This window comes from Piliocolobus tephrosceles, chromosome 14 (genome assembly GCF_002776525.5).
Source record: "Piliocolobus tephrosceles isolate RC106 chromosome 14, ASM277652v3, whole genome shotgun sequence".
NCBI classification, from domain to species: domain Eukaryota; kingdom Metazoa; phylum Chordata; class Mammalia; order Primates; family Cercopithecidae; genus Piliocolobus; species Piliocolobus tephrosceles.
In genome coordinates, this window is record NC_045447.1 from 90,336,035 (window position 1) to 90,352,156 (window position 16,122).

Sequence of the window (16,122 nt, forward strand, 5' to 3'; positions counted from 1 at the left end):
TACTATGAGTATGTACTGTGTGTACTACGTACTTGGAGTACTATGAGCATGTACTACGTACTTGGAGTACTATGAGCATGTACTATGTGTACTATGTACTTGGAGTACTATGAGTATGTACCATGTGTACTATGTACTTAGAGTGCTGTGAATGTGTACGTAGAGTACACATTCATAGGTAGTAGGTATTAATATTAGGACATACCATTTTGGAAGACATCATTCAACTCACAATGGTTGAACAAGTCTTTTCTACTTCCTAAATATTTTTCACTCTGTCTACTTCTACCCATCTCAACAACTATACTTTAGTTCAGGCCACGGACATCATATTCCCCTAGATATCGTATTGGTCTTCTAACTAGTCTCTCTGATTCCAGTCTTCTTCTACTCTCCCATTCTCAAAAATCCACTGTCTACTCTAATAATGGCCTTCTTTCTAAAATGTAAACCTGATGGTGACACTGCCTACAAATAGAAAATGACTTCCCATGGCCATGGATAAAGTTCATCCTCCCAGCCGAGTGCGGTGGCTCAGGCCTGTAATCCCAGCACTTTGGGAGGCTGAAGGGGGCGGATCACGAGGTCAGGAGATTGAGACCATCCTGGCCAACATGGCGAAACCCCATCTCTACTAAAATACAAAAAATTAGCTGGGCGTGGTGGTACGTGCCTGTAGTCCTAGCTACTTGGGAGGCTGAGGCAGGGGAATTGCTTGAAGCCGGGAGGTGGAGATTGCAGTGAGCCAAGATCATGCCAGTGCACTCCAGCCTGTTGACAGAGTGAGACTCCATCTCAAAGAAAAAAAAAAAGTTGATACTCCCAAGAATGACGTAAAACCTTCTTCGTGATCATTGATCTTCAGCCACTGATCTGTCCAGCCTTTCCTCTCCTGCCTCTTCTTGCTTCCCCAATCATATCTACTCCTTACTCTAGCTACCCCAAACTCTTTGCAATCCACCTTGGTACTTTCCCCATCCTATTATTTAAAACCTGTGTGTTTTTAAGATGAGGGCAACTATGCTATATTTTGAGGTCTGTCACTCACTCTACAGTTTCCTCAAGGAGAACTGAATACATCCTTTCACTAAAGGAATCATCTCTGTAGATTTTGCTCTCTCTACATGAATGCCTTTCTTTCCTTTTCTGCCTTCTCTCTGTCCCACTTCCTCTAATTCATCTTTCAGATCTCACCTAAGGTTTTGCTTCCTCAAGAAACCATTCTTTGAAGGCACTCCCCACACGCATACACACTTGTGCTCTAATTTAGTTATCACTTTATTTTCTTAGCAAATTGTTCAGAGTCCTCTTAGCAACACTGAAAACACAGCATTCATTGCGATATCTTTCTATTTGCTGCATTCTCCCTGACTCTGAGCTAAATATTGTAATAGGAATTAGTCTCCTTCATACCCTCCTTCTTTCATCCACCAAATTTCAATGCCCCTTCTCAAGGTATTTCTTCTTATATACTATGTCTCTTTATCGTTCTCCATAGGCTAACAGTTGTTTGCTTTCTTGATTATTCTGCAATTTCACTGTGATAAGTCTTCTTATAGATTAACAAAATATGTATTTGTGCTGCTTCTTAAAAGTAATCATGGGGATTTATTATTATTATTATCATTACAGACAATATGTCTCTATCACCCAGGCTGGAGTGCAGTGGTGCAGTCATAGCTCACTATAGCCTGGAACTCCTGGGCTCTAGGGATCCTCTTGCCTCAGTCTCCCAAGTAGCTGGGATTACAGGTGCATGTTATTATACATGGCTAATTTTTAATTTTTTTTTTTTTTTTTGAGACAGAGTCTTGCTATATTGCCCAGTCTGGTCTCAAACTCCCAGGCTCAAGCAAGCCTCTTACTTTGGCCTCACAAAGTGCTGGAATTACAAGCATGAGCTACTGTACCCAGCCAGATTGGTGTTTTCTTTTTTTTCCCAACAATTCTGGAAAATTTTTAAGGATTTTATTATTATCGAATATTGTCTCTTTCCCATTCTCTCAGTTATCTCTTTTTGGAACTTTGATATTTTTTTAGCCCTTCTCATTTTAACCTACATGTTTCTTAACCACTCTTTCCTGTTTTTTAGCTTTTATTGTCTCTACGGGTTGAAGCTTCTGCCTTTTCTTTTTACCTATCTTTGAGTTTACCTAATTCTTTTTCTGCTATGCCTAATCTACTGTTTAATCTCTCCACTGAGCTTTAGATTCTAATTTTTATGTCTTTCACTTATAGAAGTTATATGTAGTTGTTTTACAAACCACTTGGTTATTTTATATTTTCAAGATGTTCTTTTTTTTTCTTTAAAAATTTTAAATATTTGTTATTATATATTTTGTACCAGATACTTTCAAGATCTGTGGTCTCTATGGGTTTGATTCTGGTGTTATTTCTGCTGACTTTCTCTCATGGTGACTGATTTCCTTATGCGGCTTATGTTTTTAAACTGTGACAATTTTTCTTGAAAATTTACCCATGAAAATACTTTAAGGTCTGGGTTAAAGACTATATTTTTTAAGAGAAGATTTGCATTTCCTTCTATCATTTGCCTTAAGGCATTATTTACCTGGAACTACTTGAAATTGAATTTTCCTTTTGAGATGTTCCAGAACACACAGATAACATGAATTATGACTACAAACCTATGTGAGATCTGGCTTAGGGTTACACATTCTCAGAGGAGGTTTTTTGTTGTTTTCTTTGTTGTATCTACTTGTCTTAGTCCATTTGTATTGCTATAAAAGAATGCCTGAGGCCAGGGAATGTAGAAAGAATAGAGGTTTATCTGGCTTATGCTTCTGCAGGCTGTACAAGAGCATAGCTCCAGCATCTGCTTCTAGTGAGGGCTCCAGGCTGCTTCTGCTTATGGTGGAAGACGGAGAAAGCAAGGGGAGGGGAGGCGCCAGGCTCTTTTGAGCAAGCAGCTCTCATAGGAACTCTCACGGGAAGTAGTAAAGCGAGAACTCACTCATTCCCAAGAGGGCAGCACCACTCTTGCATGAAGGATCCACCCGCAGGAGCCAAACATCTCCCATTAGGCCCTACCTCTAACATTGGAGATAAAAAATATTTATCCTTTTTAAAAATATATTGTTTTTAGACCTATATGAATGAGAGGAGTTAAAATTTTAACATGAGGTTTGGAGGGTCAAATAGCACTACTGAATGTTAAGGATGAGATCGAGATAATTTTTTCCTCTCTCTTCCTCCTGAAAGTTTATTTTTCATCCATCCTTCACTAAGACTGCAATCCTTGGGTTCCTATTCCAGCCCTGCATTTTATCTGACAACCCTTACTATAATAAGAATGCTCTGAATTTGCCCATTAAGCAAGATAAATAAAAGCCTATTTTTTGTTTGTTTGCTTGTTATTTTTGTTTGTTTGTTTGGTTGCTTTTGTTTTTGTTTTTTCAGATGGTGTCTCTTTCTGTCACCGCTGGAGTACAGTGGCATGACCTTGGCTCACTGCAACCTCCGCCTCTCAGGTTCAAGTGGTTCTCCTGCCTCAGCCTCCTGAGCAGCTAGGATTACAGGCACGCACTACCACACCTGGGTAATTTTTATATTTTTAGTAGAGATGGGGTTTCACCATGTTGGCCAGGCTGTTCTCAAACTCCTGACCTCAAGTGATCCACCTGCCTCGGCCTCCTAAAGTGCTGGGATTACAGGTGTTAGCCACTGTGCCTGGCTGATACAATCCTAATTAAGTGGGAAGAGAGAAGAGAAAGAATCATAACTTGGCTTCTTTCAGCCTGAAAAAATATTTCCGTGGTACACTAGATTAGAGGTTTCTCCTTTCTATCATTCATCACACTGTGGTTTCTCTCTAATTAGCTTTGTTAATTACTGTCCCTTTGCCAGGTTGCAAATTCCTTGAGGTAGGGACTGCCTTTCTCATCTGCATATACTCCTTATAGTATCCAAAGCCGTGAATGGACTGTAGTGTGGGATCAACTAAGTGTTTATTACTTCTAAGTCCACTTCACTGCTGGGTGCTCCTCTTCTCCCATCCACGCAGGTGCTTGGGCAAGGCCAGGGAGTAATCCCATTCCCTCACCCCACACATCTTATCATTTAATATTCTCAATTTTATTTCTTTACTTTCTCTCAAATCTGAGTTTTCCTGTTACTGTACCCACAGTCTTAGTTTATCCCTAATCATTTCTCCTCTAGTATATTCCTTTAAAAAAAAAGTTTCTTGAGTATGTTACATGGAATCTAGTTGAGCAAGATTTAATGGACGTATCTGTGTCTGCAGTTAAATAAACCATTCCCACACAGTAGACACAGTCATCATTTTAAGTAAGTCAGATCACATAGGTCGTTTTTACTGAAGCTTCTCATGCCTCCCCATTACTCTTAGATTAGAATGTAAACCTCTTATCCTGGCCTATGAGATCCTAAATGATCTTGTTCTGTCTATGACCCTGGCATCACCTCCTGACTCTCTCCCTTTCTCTCCGTCTCTTCCAGCCCCACTGGCCTTCTTGATGTTCCTTGAAGGGGACAAGCTTTCCCTGGCCTCTGTCTGGAACACCTGCCCTCAGAACCTCCCATGCTAGCTCTTTGTTGTCATTCGAATCTCTACTCAAATGTCAATTCTTGAAAGACACCGCCTCACTAGCCCATCTAAATTAGGGCCTCTCCTCTCCACCCCAGTCTCATCACTCTGTAACCCTTAATCTGAATGTATGTACTTACTTATGTGTTTTCTTCACCCAATGCATATTTCTGGAGCATCCGCTATATACCAGCAATTCTTGGTACTGGAGATATAGGAAAACAAAACAGAACAACCTGTCTTCATGAAACTTGCGTTTTAGTGTTTGCTTCATGCATTTATTGAACAAAAATGTATGCTTTGTTTTCATTCTAATAATTATCTAGGCTGGGTGCAGTGGCTTACGCTTGTAATCTCAGCATTTTGGGAGGCCAAGGCGGGTGGATCACCTGAGGTCAGGAGTTTGAGACCAACCTGGCCAACATGGTGAAACTCTGTCTCTAAGAAAAATACAAAAAAATTAGTGGGTGTGACGGCACACACCTGTAGTTCCAGCTACTCAGGAGTCTAAGGCAGGAGAATCGCTTGAATCTGGGAGCCGGAGGCTGCAGTGAGATCATGTCACTGTACTCCAGCCTGGGCGACAGAGTGAACCTCCGTCTCAAAATAAATAATAATAATAATAATCTGATTTTTTCTTTTTATTATGTCTTCCCCCCAAAAAATGAAGGCTTCAGAATAAATGAATACGTGAATGAATGTACAGCATTACTGAGCGATCCCTATAGGAATTGCTGCATATTTTCATCCAGCACTTCTACCTGCTAGTCAGTCTACAGAAGCATGGAAATCCACAAACAACTTGCCTATTATGATATTCTCTTGCTGGAATTAGAGAACTTGATTTTAAAGACTAGAGTCCAATAGAAGACTGAGCCCTCTTTAGCCAGCATTTGTAGACAATAATTTCGATTATTTATTCCAGTCTCTTCTACCACCGTATCCCTCCAGGGGGTTGCGCCCCACTGTCAACCGCACCATTTGCATTACTGCCAATTCAAACATTTATTCATTATCCCTGGGCACCGATGAGGACAACATGATTGAAAATCACTAGCAAACCCTCAACCAAATACTTTGTATCCCAGCACCATTGAACCTTCCAGAAAAATCAGCTTTGGCAAAACTGTCAGAGGATCCATTTTGTATTCGAGTGTTAATTACTTGAGGCAATTCTAAGTGCAAGACCTATTTGAATTATGTACTTTTTAGTGTTATTTGGAGCTTATAATTAGTTGCACTCTTTGGGAATATAAATGTTTTACTCAGTTCATTATCTTCGGGTGGACTGAAAAATGTCAGTGACTCTCCTGCGAATTTGAACAGCGTTGTTCAGTAAGTAAGTATATATTTACCCTGGGAGAAAATGCATTATTGACAATTTACTTAATTATCTCTCAAAACAATTCAAGTATTGGCTGCTTCTAATGCTGTCTTTCTCCTCAAAGGGAGCAGTAGGACATCTCAGCAGGGCTGGACATTCTGCTGCTGTTTCAACAAGGCTGCGGGTGCTCATCTAGGGACTTGTTTAAGAATGCTTGGCCCCAGTGAAAGCCACGAGTCTCGGGAGAGCCAAGAATAACCCCATCTCCTATTCATTGGCCTCCTTTGCAGAATTGTATCAGAAAAACAATTCGTTTTAAAAGTGAATCTTTTTCAAGGAGATTATACAAACATCTGCCACCGTTTTAGCCACACCCTGTGGAAGAACATCAGTCCTGTCCTGATGGTGTCGAATTAGGAAATGCCAGGAGACAAAATGGGAAGATGAGAAAATAGGATCGGGCAGGAAAGAAAGGAACAAAAAAATAAAGAGCTTAGCCAAATGACAAGCTCCCTCAGGGAAGATCTGTGGGAGGATGTTGTTTTCAAACACATGACCCAAAAGATGTCTAGAACTCAGGACCTGAGCTTTTTTTTTTTCCCCCCCTTAATAACATTTTTGTTTTAATCAATTCTGTAACACACATTTATTTTAAAAGCCAGGAAACATATATGTATACGTAAAACAAAGACTATTGTTAATATTTTAGCTTTTTGCCTTCTGATTTTCAATAAAGCCATCTCTGTGTATCTATCTATCTATCTATCCATCCATCCATCCATCCACACAGGTAGGTATCTACCTACCATATACATAGATGTGGATTATCATCCTTTTTTACATGGCCTATCATGAATTGTTTCTGTATCATTAAATACGCTTGAGAAACACAATTTCAATATCTGTCTATTAGCCCATCTTATATAAATGAACAGGCATATCTCATTTTACTGCATTTCACTTTATTGTACATTGCACATATTGCATTTTTTAAAAAGTACACGTTTGTGGCAACCCTGCCACAAGCCTGTCTATACCACTTCTCCAACAGCACATCCTCACTTTGTGTCTCTGTGTCACATTTTTGTCATTCTCACAACGTTTTGAACTTTTCATCATTATTGTATCTGTTATGGTGATCACAGTGATCAGTGATCAATTATAATTGTTTTGGGGCTCCATGAACCCCACCATGTGAGATGGAACTTAATTGACAAATGTGTGTGTTGTACCTTTTCCACTGACTGGGCATTTCCCCATATCTCTTTCTCTCATCAGACCTTCCCTGAGATATAACAATATTGAAATTAGGCCAGTTAATACTTTTACAGTGGCATCTACATGCTCAAATGAAAAGTTGCAAGTCTCTCATTTTAAATCAAAAGCTTAAAATTGATTAAGCTTAGTGAGGAAGGCAAGTCAAAAACAAAGATGGGGCTGGGCACAAAGGCTCACGCCTGTAATCCCAGCACTTTGGAGGCCGAGGTAGGAGGACCGCTTGAGCCCAGGAGTTAGAGACCAGCCTGGGCAACATGGTGAAACCCCGTCTCTACTGAAAATACAACAATTAACGAGATGTGGTAGTCTGCAGTCCCAGCTACATGGTGAGCTGAGGTGGGAGGATTGCTTGATCCCAGCAGTACCAGGCTGCAGTAAGCCATGATCACACCACTGCATTCCAGCCTGAGTGACAGAGCCAGACTCTGTCTCAAAAAAACAATAGCCAAACAAAAAGACAGGCTGAAATCTAGGTCTCTTGAACCAAACAGCGAAGTTGTGACTGCAAAGCAAAAGTTTTTGAAGGAAATTAAAAGTGCTACTCTAGTGAATACACAAATGATAAAAAAGAGAAACAGGCTTAGTGCTGATACGGAGAAAGTTTTTGTGGTCTGGATAGAAAATCAAACCAGCCACATTTCCTTAAGCCAAAGGCTAAACCAGAGCAAGGGCCTAACTCTCTTCAATTTTATGTAAGCTGAGAGGGGTAAGGAAGCTACAGAAGAAATGTTGGAAGCTACCAGAGGTTGGTTCATGAGGCTTAAGGAAAGAAGCTGTCTCCATAATATAAAAGCGCAAGGTGAAGCAGCAAGTAATGATGCAGAAGCTGCAGCAAACTGTTCAGCTAAGATCACTGATGGAGGTTGCCATACCAAACAATAGATTTCCAGTTTAGGTGGAACAGCCTTCCATTGGGAAAACATGCCATCTAGGACTTTCATAGCTAGAGAGGAGAAGTCAACGCCTGGCTCACTCTTTTATTAGGGACTCATGCAGCTGGTGTCACTTAAAGTCAATGTTCATTTATCATTCTGAAAATCCTGGGCCCTTAAGAATTATGCCAAATCTATTCTGCCTGTGGTCCATAAATGAAACATGGCTGGGGGCAGCACATCTGTTTGCAGAATGGTTACTGAATATTTTAAGCCCATGGTGGAGACCTACTGCTCAGACAAAAAGATTTTTCAAACTATTACTGCTCATTGACAATATACCTGGTCACCTAAGAGTTCCGATGGAGATGTACAAGGAGATTAGTGTTGCTTTCATATCTGCTAACAGGACATTCATTCTGCAGCCCATGGATTGAAGAGTAATTTCAAATTTCAAATCTTATTATTATTTTGAAACAGGATCTCACTCTGTCACCCAGGCTGGAGTACAGTGGCACGCTCTTGGCTCACTGCAACCTCCACCTCCTGGGCTCAGCAATTTCCCCACCTCAGCCTCCTGGGTTTCTAGAACTACAGGTGTATGTCACCACACCAGGCTAATTTTCATATTTTTTATAGAGACTGGGTTTTGCCATGTCACCCAGGCTGGTCTTGAACTCCTGAGCTCCAGTAATCCAATCACCTCAGCCTCCCAAAGTGCTGGGATTACAGGCATGTGCCATTGTGCCTGCCCTAAGTCTTATTGACAAAGACACTGTGTATGGCAATAGCTGCCATAGTGATTCCTCTGATGTATCTGGGCAGTGTAAATTGAAACCTCCTGGAAAGGATTCACCATTCTTTTCTTTCTTTCCCCACCTCCCCTCAACTCTGTTGCCCAGGCTGGAGTACACCATTCTTTTTCTTTTTCTTTTCTTTTCTTTTCTTTTCTCTTCTTTTTCTTTTCTTTTCTTTTCTCTGTTGCTCAGGCTGGAGCACAGTGGTGTGATCATAGCTCACTGCAGCCTCAAACTCCTGGGCTCAAGTGATCCTCCTACCTCATCCTTCTAATTAGCTAGGACTACAGGTGTGTGCCACTATGCCTGACCAATTTTTTATTTTATTTTATTTTATTTTATTTTATTTTATTTATTTATTTGAGACAGGATTTTGCTGTCATCCAGGCTGGAATGCAGTGGTGCGATCTTGACTCACTGCAGCCTCGACCTCCGAGGCTAAAGCAATCCTCCCACCTCAGCCACCTGAGCAGCTGCGACTACAGGCACATGCCCATACGCCCAGTTAATATCTCTTTTTTGTAGAAATAGAGTTTCCCTATGTTGCCCAGGCTGATCTCAAACTCCTGGGCTCAAGTGATCCTCCCAAAGTGTTGAGATTACAGGCATGAACCACTGCACCCATCTTATGTTTTTATAATTTCAAGTTTTATTTTGATTCAGTGGGTACATGTGCAAATTTATTACGTGGGTATACTGTGTGATGCTGAGGTTTGGGGTATGAATGATCCCATCACCCAGGTAGTGAGCATAGTACCCAATAGGTAGTTTTTTCAGCCGTTACCCCTCTCCCACAGTAGTCCCCAGTGTCTGTTCTCATCTTCCTGTCCATGGGATTCACCATTCTTGATATCATTTATGACTCATGGGAGGAGGTCAAGATAGTAACATTAACAGTTTGGAAGAAGTTGATTCTAACCCTCATGAATGACTGGGAGGGTTCAAGACTTCAGTGGAGGAAGTGACTGCAGAGGTGGTGGAAACAGCAAGAAAACTAGAACTAGAAGTGGAACCTGAAGGTGTGACTGAATTGCTACAATCTCATGATGAAACTCGAGCAGACGAGAAATTGGTTCTTATGGTTGAGCAAAGAAAGTGGTTTTTTGAGATGGAAACTTCTCCTGGTGAAGATGCTGTGAACATCATTGAAATGCAAACAAATGATTTAGAATATCACATAAATTGAGTTGATAAAGTGGCAGCAGAATTTGAGAGGATTGACACGAATTTTGAAAGTTCTGCTGTGGGTAAAATGCTTTCAAACAGCATCGCATACTACAGAGAAATCTTTCATGTAAAGGAGGGTCAATCAATATGGCAAACTTCATTGTTTAAAAAATTGCGACAGCCACCCCAACCTTTAGAAACCACCACCCTGATCAGTCAAGCAGCCATCAGTATCGAGGCAAGACCCTCCACCAGCAAAAAGATCTGAATGCTCAGATGATCATTAGCATATTTTAGCAATAAAGTATTTCCTAATTAAGGTGTGTACATTTTTTAGACATAATGCTATTGCTTACTTAATAGACTACAGTATAGTGTATTACTTTTATATGCACTGGGAAACAATAGAGTTTGTGTGACCTGCTTTATTGTAACATTTACTTCATTGAGGTGGTGTGGAACTGAACCCATAATATCTCTGAGGCATGCCTGTACTATACCATTTTAAATATATTCCCAACAGATGAACTTTCAGGTTGTTTTTTTAATCAAGGCATAATCATTGATTCTTTTGATCTAGAAAGTTTGCTCTAGGGAATAAATTTATGTACTAAAGCTACAGAAGGTGGTGAAGAGGTGGAAAAAGTGGAATCTAATTGTATTATTAAAACATTTTCATTCACATCTATATTTCCACTTGTCTCCTGACCCAAAAATGCTAGGTAAACAATTTAATCAGAATCAAATAGTCCATCTATAAAGAAGGGCTAGAAGCCAAGTGCAGGGGATTCCTCATGTACATGCAACTGAGTGACCCCATCAGAGAGCCATTTCTTCTGGTTACAATCTTAAGGAACCAGATTCAACATATTTTGACAAGGTTAAATATGAATTTATTAGCTCAGATGTAGCATTTGTTTAGGTGTGGCCTGGGTCACTGGTCTCCAGAAAGAGGTTGGCAAAATAATTCATTTAAGCTGAAAAAACAAAAAAATAGAATTTATGTTGATGATTTTTATATTATCCTCTTAAATCTTAAATTTTCTACTCTAGCACATCTTTTTAATCTATGTGAAATATTCATTGATATGGTTTGGCTGTGTCCCCACCCAAATCTCATCTTGAATTGGAGCTCCCATAATCTCCACATGTCACAGGAGGGACCCAGTGGGAGGTAACTGAATCACGGGGGCAGGTTTTTCCCTGCGCTGTTCTCATGATAGTGAATAAGTTTCATGAGATCTGATGGTTTTATAAAGGGCAGATCCCCCACACATGCTCTCTTGCCTGCCGCCGTGTAAGATGTGCCTTTGCTCCTCCTTCACCTTCCACTATGATTGTGAGGCCTCCCCAGCCACATGGAACTGTGAGTCCATTAAACCTCTTTTTTCTTTTTCTTCTCTATTTTTTTTTGAGATGGAGTTTCACTCTTCTTGCCCAGGCTGGAGTGCAATGGCGCGATCTTGACCCACTGCAACCTCCACCTCCCGGGTTCAAGTGATTCTCCTGCCTCAACCTCTCAAGTAGCTGGGATTACAGGCATATACCAGCATGCCCAGCTAATTTTGTATTTTTAGTAGAGATGGGCTTTCTCCATGTTGGTCAGGCTGGTCTCAAACTCCCGACCTCAGGTGATCCACTGGCCTCAGCCTCCCAAAGTGCTGGGATTAGAGGCGTGAGCCACTGCACCTGGCCAAACCTCTTCTTTTAAATTACCCAGTCTCACGTATTTCTTCATAGCAGTATGAAAATGCACTAATACATTCATGCACTGGTACATAATAAATAATAATGAATAATAATTTATACACACACGCATGTCAGGATGCAAGTGGAGGGTGAGCATAACGTGTGTAAATGTTATATTTCCTAACATACCAATTTTTTAAGCCAATGAGTGATTAATCAAGACAGTATGGAGCTTAGAACTTTAGATTTCTGTTGTTGATGGAGGTTGGAAGGTAACTGGGGCTGGAAGTTCTATGAAGTATGGCTGGAACATGACTTTGGTCTAATACTTGGCCTAGTGTGGGAGATAGTGGCCAAGCTGAATCCTGGGAAGGTAAATGGAGCCCCTAGTTTGGTAGAGCATAAGATATAGATGACTGGACCAGAGAAGGTGACTGGGCAAAAAGGTTGAGATTGTCTGGGAGAAGCAAGTATCCAGGATATGTTAAACTACAATCAAATGGGTAATATTTTATGGAACATTTGCAGATGTAGCCTAAGAGAGTCAAAGTGGAAGGAACCTAAGGAGTCTAGAACACTTGAGAAGACAGTGAGAGAGGTGAGAGCCTAGCAGTCTCCCAAGAGCACATATTTGCCATGCCCATTTGTCTATCATCCTAGCCAGTAACCTAGTAGGTTCTTGCAGTAACAGGACACAGGGCAGAAAGGTTTCAATAGCGAGTGGTAGAGGTGAGTCTGGCTCGCATGGGGTATGAATGAAAGTCCTAGAAGCTTGAATGAGATAGCCAAAATAAGACAGGAGCACCCTAAAATTACCCCACCCCACCAGTTTTGCAGAGGGTGAATTGTGCCTAAACAAAGTATCTACTTCATGGCCAATTGTGGTAGATATAGACATTCCATGATAAAAGGCTATCCTGAAGACATTGAGTTTCTTCTGTCTCCCCCAAAAGAGAAATAAACATGCGAGAAGAGTAATAAAATTAGGATAAAAACCAAGTTAGAAGCATTTTAGCTAGTATGTTCCTCTTTTTGACTGGAATACAAAGACATTTCATTTTTGTCTTTTTTTAGATAGTGAGCTATTCAATTTCTTTGGTAATAAATGAGAAAAAGAAGAGGAAAGAAAAGATCTGGGCTGTGATGGGTACTGGTTTCTATTTGTCTTTCTGATAATGTGAATTTAAAACAGTTAAATCACACTTCTGCCACTACGAAAATTAGTACTAGTAACCTTTTTGTGGATTATAAAATACAGTACACCCAGTGGACAGAAACATGTTCAAAAGGTTTTTTTCCTGCAGGTCAACTTTTCCCCCCATAAACACAGACGAAGTGAACATATGATTGGGTTGGTAATTCTGCTGTATATTGCAATTCGCCCAGCTTCTTGTCGTCCACAGAAATGAAGAAGACAGGCATTAGATTTTGTCATGCGATATTAGTAGCCAGATGTTTTAGTGGCAGCTTATTTGAGGTCCATCCATCCTTTGAATATGCATAGAAAAGCATGGCCATTGTTTCTCACCTGCCCACATCTGAACACATTCAGATACCATGGAAACCACAAAGGAAGAAAAAAAAATACTTATTCCAAGATTCATTGATTGGGATGTTTAAATGTCCTTTCTTTCATACAGCCAGGGGTGTGATAATGTGCTAGGGCCTGCTGTGCTTTCTGGCATGAGCTCCATCTCTGAGGGTCCCGAGAAAGACAGTGGATTGATCCTGGAGTCCTCTTGAAAGGGGAAGGTGGTCCCATTGAGTGGAACATGCGTGGCCCAAATCCTGGAGGTAGGGGCAGAGCAATAGTAAGAGTGAGGACAGGGCAATAGCAGCTGAACATGGCCAGGGAATGTTCACCACAGCTGTAGGAGCACTCGGAGGTAGGTTGAAGTCATGGCAGATGCATCTGCTGCTGCAGAAGGAGGAAGAGCTCCCGGCAGTACTGGAATCGGCTCTATCTGCATCCCCGGGTCTGGGGTTCTATCATTTTCCTTTCCTCTGGCTGCCTGCGATCTTCCCCATTTTACACTTAGTCTGCAGCCATTGACGATGAACTTATTAAAGGACTTCTCTGCAGCTACTTGTGCAGCCTGCCCGGTGGAAACCTGGATGGATGCACACCGTTGTCTCTGCACAACAGGGATTGTCCAGATCTCTCTAAATAGGTAGAGATTATTTCTTAAGATCTGTCTCAGTAGTGGCATCACCCGGATCACCAACTAGCGTGGGGATAGTCTTGTCCTCTGGGAGTTCCAGATGAGGCATGGCTGAAGCCTACAATAGAAGCTTATCTGCTACAGGGTCATTGACTGTATAATATTGGTCTTTAACATCTGATCAGCAAGGGAATCATGTGGACCTGTAGGCTTCTCATGTCTCTATCAAAACTCCTCTCCTCTCTCACCTTCTCCCTCCACCCAGAAGGAGTAAATGTGGGGCTTATTCCTTAGGTAATAAGGTATGGTCCAGGCCAGTTTGTCCAGCATGTCACTGGTGGATGTGGTTTTCCCCCCAGCAGGCCAATTGGCCATCTTCCATTCAAGTTAGAAATCCCTCTCTCCACATTCTGCATGTAGTACTCTTCTCTGATATCTGACTTTGGCATGTCGTCTTTTAAAGACAACTCAGCATCACAAACCTGGGTGGGCAGCCCATGCTCCAGGTCTAAGGGGCAGGTCTGACAGACATACTTCAGTCTTCTGCAGGTTCGACACACTTTATTTTTCTTGAAATGCATGTGGGCCCCAGGGCACCAGCCAAACATTGTGAATGGCCTGGCACAGATTTCACATTTTTCTCACGCTTTTCTTTGGTCATTCAGATATACGGGTTTCCTCTAAGACATGTCTGATATGGAATAGAGAAGTATGCGTCTTCCCAGTGTTTCCTGTTTAAGGTGTTGAAACCAAGACAGGTCACCATCTTGAGGGGGTCTTGAGGTAGTGGTAGGTTTTAGGTAGGAGAGAGAACCACCATGATCCTGTCAAGCCCAGCTCTTCTTTGTTCCCCTGTTCTTGAGGCTCCAGGCCATTGCCTTTGACAGTATATGATTCTCCTTTCTTGACTCAAGGTGAAACTCGCTTCTCAGGAATCCCCATTCTTGGAGAAAACTCTGGATTTCCTGGTCTCTCCAAGGACTGGGCTGTAATACCAGGGCTTTAGTAGCCTGAGGCAGGAGGATTGCTTGGGGTCAGGAGTTCAAAACCACCTGGGCAACACAGTGAGAGCCCATCTTAAATTCCATGCTTTTCTGCTAGAATACAGAGACACATAACCTGGAAGCTGGAAGTCCAGTTTCTTCACAAGTATCTTTATCCAGTGACAAAATAACTTCCCTGTAATCGCAGCACTTTGGAGAGCCAAAGCAGAAGGATCACTTGGGATCAGGAGTTTGATACCAGCCTGGATACCACAGGGAGACCTGGTCTCTTTGGACAGCCAGCATGGCCAGGGCGGCCAGTCTCACCCTGTAATTGTGACATTGCATCTTCATGAGATGCCAGCTTGCTGACTTGGGCTGACATTTTCTTTCTCACAGAGCAGCAGGAGGCCAGGACCCTCTCACAGTCTGCATGAGGTTGCCATGGTTATGCTCACCCTCCACTTGTACGTATCCTGAATTATGGGACACCAAGTTCATGTAAACCATAAAAACAAGTTCTTCTCTAGACGTTCAAGTTTAAAATATCTCCTTCCCAATACATCTTATAGGTACGATGTGCACAGCTCTCACTGTGGCCCTCATCCATCCAAATTCAATGGTGAAGGTGATTGGTATTACTGAGAACAAAATAAAATGGCATAGAATGTAAATTGGCTGCTGAGGGTGATGTTGAAGCAGAAGGCAATGTCTCCATGGGACAGTGAGTTCATGATGAGTGACAGTACGGATGATCCCACTGTGTCACAGTGGGAAGGTGACACAGGGCATCATGAAGAGCTCTCAAGATAGAGTGGACATTGTAGTCCTGCCCACCCCACCCCATACAAATGCAACCATAAAAATGAGTTTTCTCGAAACAGAAAGACGGCATCCCCGTCCTGACGAGGCATCTGCTCGCATGCTCTCCTTAGGAGGGACATGAGCAACTGGAAGCCAGCCACTGTTTCTGAAGGCTTTTTTCCAAATGTGTGAGGCTCTCTCTGAATTCTGACTGAACTTTCCCTGTCTCTCCCTAAAATATGCTCTCTCAGCTCAAAAGTTTGACAAGATCAAATCACCCGAGCTATTTAAACATCCTTCGTTGGATAACACCTTCCAAGACAGCTAACAATTGTAGCTTGTTTAGACTCACTTTCCATTCCCCTTACCACACACACACGCACACGCACACACTAGAAACCAGGAAAATTCATCTTTCTCCTTAAGCCACCCCTCCTCACCATCTAAATGCCAAGCTTAGAGTCAACTTCTAGATTTGAGAT

The 16,122-nt window shown here is 41.7% G+C and overlaps 1 protein-coding gene and 1 pseudogene across 2 annotated transcripts in view; one reads left to right on the top strand and one right to left on the bottom strand.

Annotated features, from left to right (window-relative positions):
* Positions 1-16,122, top strand: part of PCSK5 (proprotein convertase subtilisin/kexin type 5) — a 475,536-nt gene that overhangs the window by 389,343 nt on the left and 70,071 nt on the right. The window lies entirely within an intron of this gene.
* Positions 13,351-14,619, bottom strand: LOC111543366 (annotated as a pseudogene).